General features: G+C 33.4%; 1 long non-coding RNA gene across 7 annotated transcripts; it reads right to left on the minus strand.

Moving 5' to 3' along the window:
* Positions 1–2,695: 2,695 nt before the first annotated feature.
* LOC111242065 lies at positions 2,696–6,190 on the minus strand. 7 transcript variants are annotated; one of them, XR_002668679.1, is made up of 5 exons: positions 5,884–6,190; positions 4,830–4,908; positions 4,504–4,739; positions 4,191–4,253; positions 2,696–4,105 (listed from the first exon to the last, which is right to left on the minus strand). It is a non-coding gene; the product is annotated as an uncharacterized LOC111242065 (long non-coding RNA). The 7 variants fall into 7 exon arrangements; XR_002668677.1 differs by having other exon boundaries at positions 4,504–4,744; XR_002668678.1 differs by lacking the exon at positions 4,830–4,908.
* Positions 6,191–10,560: the final 4,370 nt, after the last annotated feature.

The following is a 10,560-nucleotide window of genomic DNA, read 5'->3' on the forward strand; positions in this document are numbered from 1 at the left end:
AAAAAATTTGGTAAAAAGGACTAAAACCAGAGTTTTCTAAAGTTGAAGGACTAAATTGTACCTTAGTTTGAAAGAGGGACTAAAACCAAAATCGCTCCAAAGTATAGGGACTAAAAACATATTTAACCCTATTCTTTTTTATATCAACCATTCCCAATTCATCATCAAATTCATCATCAAATTCATCAATAAAAAGAAAACTCATTGCACGTCTTTATTTCTACAAAAAGAAATGACAACATTGTCTCAAGTTTAGTAAAAAGAAAACTCATTGCACGTCTTTATTTCTACAAAAAAACTGTTCTTTACAAAACTTCTTCCTCTCCGTCTCCAGAAATCTCTTCCTCTTCGTCTCCTTGATTCTTCTGATATCTTCTGTAGTTCTTCATGGTACTCGTCCATTGCAAAAAGGATTTCATCAAGGGAGCGCTTCTCGACTTCAGAACGGGTGTAATCATCAAGGTACTCGTCGACTACATCATCATTAAAGTACTTGTTGACGGAAGAACTGAGGTAAGAAGTTACAATGTCTGGTTCGTTGATTGAATAATGGCTGTCTGAATCTTTTTTAATCTTCCTAACGTTCTCAATGTTTGTAACACGCTCTGTCTTTTCTTTTTCCGATTCTTCATCTAAGATCTTCTTCTGTGGTGAAGAGTCGTCGGAAAGGAGGTAATCATGCTTGTCGTCTGAAGAATCCGACTTCATCTTCTGTGGTGAAGAGTCGGCAGAAACAAGATAATCAAGCTTTTCGTCTGAAGAATCCGGCTTCATCTTCTATGGTGAAGAGTCGTCGACTGCAGAAAAACGAATGTAATCCGGCTTCTCTGAACAATAGTAACGGCAAAGCCTGCTTCTGCTTCGAAGAAGTTTGGAAGAAAAAAAAAAGGATTTCATAGTGCAGAGCGAATAACAGAGAGAATGAGAGAATGAGAAAATGAATAATGTGTAATTTTCATTAAAGAAGGTGATATATATTGTACGTTAATTATTGTACATTAATTATTGTACGCTGGTTATGTACATTCTATATATTGTACGCTGGTAACTCTTTCAACATCAATAAAACACATTTGTTACAATCCTTACATGGTATCAGCCTAATTTCGATCCTTCCTTACCCTTTCCTCTTTTCTTTTCTTCCTTATAGCTAATACATGGTGCTTTTTCCTTTTAACACCATGCTTTAATTATTTGGATGGTTTTTCATGCTGGTAAATGGATTATACTTTTGCATAAGCTGTGCTTCAAAAATGGAAGAAATCTAATGATATTCGTTCCTTGTTTTCTGACAGCTTCACATAGGATTCTGCATCTTAGTTGCAGTTGCTCCTCCTATAGTTTTCAAAGGAAAATCCCTGACTATTTCACATGATTTTTCTGCAGTTGCTCCTCCTATAGTTGCTCTTCCTATTATTTTTCTGCATCTTGAATATAAATTAGGAAAATGATACTCAGACAACAAGTTTCGACAACATTTGAACACGGAACACTGTTCAAACGTGATTGGGCCAGGTGGAAATTGAATTTAAAATTGAATGCTGACGTAGCCTGGACAGAAAGGGGTAAATAATTTTGAATATGAAATGTGATTCTCAAATTTTCGCAACACATTTGCTAGAGAGGGAGAAACGAAGCGCGTTCGACCACCGCCTGTGACCATCTCCTTCCGACCGGCCACGACTGCCGCCACCAGAGACCCGCCACCGCCCGTCCGCGCTGTTCCCTCCACCCAGAATCGCGTGGTCTCTTTCCTCGACGGTAGAAACCCTAAACCCAAAGCCAAGGGAGTGTTCACTTTTTTCCTCGGTGTTGTTTTATTGCTGCAAATTATTCATTTTGTCGGGTTGTTGAAAGTTGTATTGATGCCTTTGTGAAGTCATTAGGCGTTAATAGCATGCTTAGTTCTGTCCCCACCCCAGATAGTAGTGGTTTGTGGGAAAGCTCCAACTTCTTAGAATGACGAACTTAGTAGTAGCTTTTCCACAACCCATGGTTGGGGATTTTCAAAACCTAAATGTAAGATATCATCTCGAAAAAAAAAAAATAGACGGAGAATTGAAGCTCTAATGGTTTTGGGTATATGTATGTGTTTTAATGTTTTCTACCGAAGGGTAATGCCTCAACCACACGGGTATCATAGATGATTTTAGGAATCATGCTCTTTTGTCAAACTCGATTACTAGAGTGTTCTACTGAATCTGAAATATGTTTCTTGTCATCCCTTCAATATTCTTGAACATTGATTGAACTTATCCCAGATTCCTTGTAAGATCAGACCTTGTCCATCCTTTTGCCTCAATTTTTCTATCAAAAGTAGTTTAGAATTTGGTCATTGTTGTTTCTAGTGTAAAACTGTTTTGTGACAAATGCCACTTGATTTTCTTGAAAGGATACTGCTTGGTTTGAATTAGAGTAATCAAGTTTTGATGTGGTAGAATTTCTTAATTTTTGGTTATATAGACACATAGAACAGATTTGTAGTTCAGTACTCCTGTTTTGATAATGTTTTCTAGGCTAAAATATGAAATCTTCTTTCTTCTGATCAAATTATTTTATAACTAACTGCTACTTTCCAATAGGTTGTTCTTGATAAAGAGAAACGGGTTGCCTCAGTGGACAAAGAGGTTGATGATGGTATAGAAACTGTGCGTCTGAACTTACCAGCAATAATAACGTAAGTGTCATATTCTTTTATCCACCCTTTCTATATTTCTAAGAAGCCTTGCCTTTTTATACTTGCTCTCATCTGGATTTATCTTTATACTTGCATTGTTTTAACTTTTGGGAATGAGGCAAAACATTTGTTCATTTTTATGTTTTTGTTATTCTAGTAAATTAGTTATGAACTCGTGAACTAAAGCTACACGTTGGTGAATTAAAACATTAGTTAATGATAATGCACTGACAGTGTAAAATAGTTTTCTAGTCTTTTGATTCATTACAGAGTGAAGGAGAAAACATGCAGGTGTGGAGCCCTAATGCCAAATTAATTGTTATTTTTGTAAGTTTGCTGGTCTTTTGATACATGATAAGATATATGCTATGAATGACCAACTTTACATTCTAATACATGATAAGATATATGCTATGAATGACCAACTTTACATTCTAAGTAGAAATCTTCAAGTCATATTCATCTTCCTTATACATCTATATTTTCCGTTTGCAGACATCTATCTTCTTTCTTCATAGTTTCAAAGTCCAGTTCTTAGATAAAAGAATACACACCGGTGGTAGACAACCCTCTGCTTTCTGCCTAACCATAATTTCTCTTCTGCTTACAGAGCAAGTTCCTTTTGCAGTAAAGGATTTGTATGTGTGAGTTTCCTGCTCGTTTTAATTTTTAGTTTTCTTCATTTATATGAGATGAATCAATTTGATTGAATAAAACTATTAAACTACTACTGATATGGATTGTGGAATGTGAATTGAATAGGATTGTTTCTTCCTTTCTGTGCATCTGCTTTTACTATTGTGTATATTGTGTTTTTGCAAAAGATATATTGATGTCATCTGTACACCTTACTTCTAGTGCACATAAAGAATCTCATTAATAGGAGTAGCTACTCTCACAAGTTAAAGTAGTAATTAGTAAGTAACAAACTAGAAAGCTGAATATCCCATATCCCAAGTTAAAGTAGTAATTAGTAAGTAACTCAGACTGCTTGAAAAATGAGGCCAGGGGGCAAGTTCGTGGCCTGGGTTCCCATGGTGACATATTGTCTTACTTGAGAGATATGCAAAACAGGGTGAACATGATCTACTTGAATGAAATAAATAACTCTTGAATATGCGACTATCAAAGAGTTTAGAGTTTAGAAGTATATAACGAGAAAATTTCTCTATTTAAATTTATATTGTGTATAAATACTAACAGTTAATCCTTGTTAATCCTAAGGCATAGAAACTTAAAACAACTTGAGATAGAAATGGATTTTACCAGTACCATACAAATCTGCACATAATTGGAATTTGCTTCTGACTACAAGACAAAATTCATGTTTCAATGAATGTTGTTATTTCGGTCAAGAGAAATATCAATGAGTAATATACCATTAATGTCGACTATAGGTTTTGTGTCGTTCCATGCCTACATTCGCAACTACAAATCATTATCAAACCAAAAAACCATCAAGAAATTCTTTTCAATCAAAGATATCAAATTTCAAAACACTAAATCTACTTACATTTATAACCTTCATATTTTGTGCAATCCATCATTGTGAATCCAACTAAAATACAGAATCAACCTTCAAAATGTAATAAATATTGATTAACTCAATTGACTTAGTGAACAAACCATGATGAAGAATCTTAACTACTACTTCCCATGAACACGTGATTCCAATGCAAATAGAGTGATAAACTCCCCACGTTTATGCATCTTTTAGAGTAAGTGACTAAATTTCAAAGCAATAACTATGTCACCAAAGAAAAATATCAGAAATTTTAGAAATGAAAACCAATGAAATAAGAAAAGGTAAATGATTATGACGTTACCTGGCTATGGTGGAGATTATATACATTGTGACATCATCCAAAATAGACAGATAAAAGTTGCTTGATTAAATAGAAAATTGCTCATGCTTCTACGATAATCAGTAAGTTTGTGAAGAACACTTCTCAGTCTGCAGCTCAATGGAGCAGTACTAATTCTAGAGGGATGGTGAGATTATGCCTAGCTTTTCCGTCACATTCATGACTTCAGATTCTCTGCTGGATTTTTTAGTGCTAACCTATGCTAAACATTAAAATTATATTAATGTATTTTGAAGACACAGCATAAAAACAACACAAAACAACCTAATGGAGAATCCAAACTCTACCTTATATAAAACCCGTAAAATTGCCCCTCCTTGTTTCATTCACATTTAGTAGCCCCTTAAAAGATCCATGCATGAACGGCTGTTTTGGGTTTAGTGTTTACATTGCGTCATTTTGCAGGACTTAGAGAAGTCATTGAAAGAAAAATAATGACTCGAAAGAAATATATTATGCACCATGTAACTAAATGAATTTTCTCTTATTTTTCAAACTCATCATATTCCTTCTTTTTTTCATTCCATACTTTTCCATTATGTTTTGCTTTACATCGATCTCAAAATATAAAGAAACTATCCCTTTTTCGCATGGTCATGAAAATAAAGTTTAATAGTATTTCTCAGTTTAAAGGTAGTTCAAAAGTATTTGCACACATGGACTATGTATGTGTTTAGACATATTGGACCACTTTTTTTCCTTTTCTCATTGAGATGATTAATTCATGAACCATGCAATTCCATAAGTTGGAACAACTGTGTCACCCCCACAGTGGTTAAAATCAAGATTTAACTTGTAAAATTGTCCTATCCATGATTTTGCATAGTATAACCGATTCAAATATCACGCATGACCATGACATAGCAAAATCGAACGGATTGTCAAACAAAATCGTGAAATTATGTAAATCAACATTTCTCCTATATTGTTTCATTGTTCACCATCTAAGGTGAATGGATTTGGTTCAATTAAAACCTAAAACTAATTAAAAGTTAATATGATTAAAATTTCACCCTGTTATTTGTGTTGTTAGCAGCAAAAATACCCAATTAACAGTTAATGCAATTAGAATTCACGTTTTTTTTGCAGCCAAAAAACCGAAGTAGTAATCACCACGGAAGCATGCAACAGAGCCTCAAATCACAGACATTGAAACAAAACCACAAAATAAAATTCGAAAAAAAAAAAATAGAGAAAGCAAGAAACAGTTATTCATCATTTAGTCGAGGAAAAAACCTAGCAACAACGTCACCATTGATTACAGTAGCTAGCAACAACATCACCATAGAGAAAGCAAGAAACTTATTCATTATCAAGCTTAGGAAAAAAGTGAAGACTCACTTGGCTTTGGGTTTAGGGTTTTGTCCTCGAGTAAATGGAACCGCGATTCTGGGTGGATGAAAGATAGCGGACGGGCGGCGGGTCTCCGGCGGCAGTGGTGGCCGGTGGGCACGAGATGGTCACAGGCGGTGGTGGCTGGCTCTCAAACGCGTCGTCGACCGAATGGAACCGCGATTCTGGGTGGAGAGAAGAGCGCGGAAGGGCGACGGGTCTTCGCCGGCGGCAGTCCGGCGGCAGTGATGGCCGGTCGGAAAGAGATGGTCACAGGCGGTGGTGGCTGGTTCTCGAACCGGTTCGCTTCTCCCAAGTGTCGAATGCCAAAATTTAAGAATCACATTTCAAATTCAAAATCTCCCCTTTCTCTTTCCATGCCACGTCAGCATTCGATTTTAAATTTCATTTCCACATGAACGAATCACATTTGAACACGTATTTTGTGTTCAAATGTTATCATTGTCTGAGTATCATTTTCCTATAAATTATAATGCTTTTTTGACATGGCAAGATCAATCTGTTATTTTTTTTTTCTCATTTATATTAACCATTGATTCTCATCTATAACTTTAGTATCTATTATTTTTTTTCTTCTCATTTCATATCCTAATAATAACTATTTCATTTACCAAAATATCTCCACTATCTTTTTTGATAAACAAAAATGTCAATAATAAATACCCCAAATACATTTTTCAATTTACAGAAAGTCACTCAAATTATTATTATTTACAAATTTTAACATAAACAATGTATTGTATTTTTTGTACGGAATCATATTGTATGATATATTTATATTTTACTTGCTTAAATTCATACCCGTTTTCACTCTTTCTTCTAACTTTACCACTAAATCATTTTTATATCTTCATAAAATATTGTATATAATATATACTTAATAGTTATAAACGATTCAGCAAATTAATATTTGTGGTTGCAAGTGTGTCTGTGAGTACCTGAAGAGTTTAAAAAAATAGCAGACTTTGTTTCTTCACTGCTATTACTATTTACTCTGGACTCTTTTTCGTTGACCAATTTGAATCGGTAGAGTTCTATAGCTTAGACGTCTTTGTTGTCTTTTGGTCTAAAATTTTGTTATTTTTCTGTTTGAAAGGAGACTAAAAGAAAAGACCCCAACCAATTCCAACCCTATCGAAAGTAAAATTGACTTATAGGAATACAATAATTAGTACTAATGTAAAGGTCACAGACATACCTCACTTCTGCATTTAACCTTGTATATTGCATGAGACAAAGCTGTTATTAATTCTGATATGCCAAAGAAGGGCAGAGGAAATTAAAATATTTGTGGTGAAATTTAGAGTAGAAAATAAAAGTAGGAGCAGATGAAGCCTTCTTTATTGCTTTATAGCCAACAGGTTTCTTTTGCTTATAGTCAAACTTTGGGATTAATGTATCCTCCTTGCCTTAAGTCAAATCCTAAATAAAACAGAGAACCTCATTGACAAACCATGAAATAAAAAGAAAAAAAAAAAAAGACAAAAGCAACAAACAAGACTCGTTTGCATTGCTTACTAAAACCATATGCTAGTCCTTGAAAGTACATGTTATATTGACACATTATCTAATTTGTTTCATTCCAAAAAGACAAACATGAAAATAATTACTTAACCAACTATCTTTATTTTTTGTTTTCATCTTTTGATGTTCTTTGTTTCAGCAACATATGAAGCTACAAAAGGCCAAAATGTAAAGCATTTAAAGCCATTATAATTTAAGATTTGCTCTTCATTTAGACTCAGCCGTATCAGTTTTTGACAAAAATGTCAATTGTTCCAATAATTGATTTGTGATCACATACAATTGTTTCAATATTACCGAGTTTTTTAATATTGATAGTATACAAATATATATTCTTTTGTTGATATAGTTAAAATTTCTGTTGTAGATGAACAAAAAAGAGTTATTGCGGAAGTTGGTTCAGAAGTTAGCTTTGAGTCTGGGATTCAGACATGTTTCTATATCATCTGCTTTGAGTCCCATGAGTCGTGCTGTTCCTCGTGGTCTAACAGCTAGCGTAGATGCTTATCTGACCCCAATTATCAAAGAATATCTGTCAGGATTCATCTCCAAATTCGAGGCAATTGGAAAGTTGAATGTTTTATTTATGCAATCAGATGGAGGACTTGCTCCTGAGAGTTCCTTCAGGGAACAAAGATATTTTCTTTCACTTGCATGCTTTGGAGGTGCTGGACCTCAGCATGCTTGTGCTATTGCAAGGTCATTAGGTATGAAAGAAGTGCTTATTCACAAATTGCGTGGGATCTTAAGTGCATATGGAATGGGATTGGCAAATGTTGTAGAAGAGGCACATGAGCCTTATTCTGCAGTATATGGAGCTGAATCTATTATTGAGGTCTCACAACGAGAAGCTGTTTTACTAAGACAGATAAAGCAGAAGTTGCAGAATCAAGCATTTAAAGAGGAAAATATTTCAACAGCCATCATGGTTAAAAGACAAATAGCTGAAGATGGACAATTATATGATAATTCCGCTGAGTTTGTGAGATTGTTTCCGCAGGAGTACGGTTTTAAACTCCAGAACAGAAACATTGTGATATTGATGTTAGAGTTCGTGGTATAGGAGTTACAAATATATTGAGGCCACAGGCTATAGAGCCTGCATCTGGCAGTCCTATGGTCGAAGACTACTATAAGGTTTACTATAGAGCCTGATATAACTGTTATTACACCTGTTTTCTTCAATAGAAACGTGGTATTTTTTGTGGCAAATAGAGGGCATCATGCAGAGATTGAATTTATAATATAAGAATAAACTGTATTAGGAAGAGATTGAAGGATAATGGCAGTTGGCCCCAACGCCATTCTTATTCTTTACTCTGTTTTTTAATCAAAACCTCACTGTCTCATTCGAACATTGCAATATAAACATGTTTTTCTATTGAAAAATCTTTCACTTATAAGTATGATTTGCACACGACTATGAAAAACTAAATACAGTATAAAAGCTTGAAATATAAAGTTATGAAACTCAAATTCAAATTTTGAGAAAAAAAAGAAATGGAAAGAAAATACCTCTCCTGTTCTAAAAATTAGACAACTAACGAATATATCTTTTAAAGATAATTATTGCCTAATGTTGGACAATCTAAGAAAAAGTCACATCACAACAAACTTAATCTTTTATTAGAATCTTATGATAATATTAAATATAGGCTTTGAGGAAAACAAAAATTACCATAAATAAATTATAAGACAATGAATATAATGTTTCTTTTAACAAAGAATAATGTGTGGTAAAAAAATGATGATAAGAAAAGAATGTTATCTTTAATCAAAAGACAAGAAAACTTATATAAAACAGATTTATAAATACCGAAAAATCTATTGTCATGTAACTTTCAAATATTATTAATGGATTTCACACAAAAATGTGATTGTAAAATTTGAAATTCATAAAAGACAAACAAATCAAAACATCTTCTAAAAGACCTCTTAAACTTATGTATATAAATCATTTTGAAGGACTAACAACTTTATCTGTTAGTGTTAAATGATATACTCTAATTATAATTAATTAATTAATATATATATATATATATATAAAATATGACGTGGATCCTTCCTTAAACAATATTAATAATATATTTTTAAAATTTTATATTACTAAACTAAATTTATGCAACATATACTAAATATAAAATAATTGAAAATGAAAATCACGTAAATTTATTTATTAACAAAAAAATTGTTATGTGAGATATAAATAATAATAATATTTTGACAACATTTTAATATCATTTATGTATTATTTTATGATTGATCTAAAATTACTTTACAATTAATTATAATAATCATAAATACCAATACGAACCAATCACAAAATAACATAACATTATTAAAAAAATTATCAAAATATCATTATTAAATATAAAATAGTTTATCATTAATATGTTTTCCTGTGAGTGCATAGTAAATTTAAGGCTTAATATCTCTGATGGTTCCTATTTTGTTCGATTTGGTCCTCAAGTTTTTTTTTGTGTTCAATTTAGTCCTTTTTGCAGACACCGTTTAAATAGTTAACGGCAGACAACTCAGGTGTGCAAAACAGTAAAGAGTTGGCATATAACTGCCTACGTGGACTCTCTTGAGGCATAATGAGGTGGATTGTGAAAGAAATGCTATTTATTTAATGAAACCCAATTTTTGATGAGGGTAGATTATGAAATTAGGGTTTCTTTTACTTTACTTCAGTGAAAGCCAAAGTGAGGTTCCAGCTTAACCAATCTTTTTCCCATTCTTGGTGGTTGATGAGCCATGTCTGCTTTCCAATCTTCTTCTTCTTGTTGTCAGGGCTTGGGCCATCGAAGTTGTCATTCCTCACATGGTGGTGGTTTAATGGGGGTAGGGATAACAACCCCCATTTGCAATTGTGGTGAGATGACAGTAGTAAAAATGGCTAGAACTCCAAAGAATGCTGAAAAATATTTTTGGAGTTGTCGTAACTATAAGGTGATGTTAGTAAACCCTATTTTGGTTGTTGTCGCAACCGAAAAAATCGCGACGGGACGACGACGTTCCAAAAAGAGAAATAATTTGAAAAAATATGTTTTGGAGTCGCCACCATAGTTTATTCTGGAAAACTACGGAAAAACATTAAAAAGATAAGACAAGATCTGTGAAAACCAGAGATGGGTTCGG

Source organism: Vigna radiata, chromosome 7 (assembly GCF_000741045.1).
Source record: "Vigna radiata var. radiata cultivar VC1973A chromosome 7, Vradiata_ver6, whole genome shotgun sequence".
Taxonomy (NCBI): Eukaryota; Viridiplantae; Streptophyta; class Magnoliopsida; order Fabales; family Fabaceae; genus Vigna; species Vigna radiata.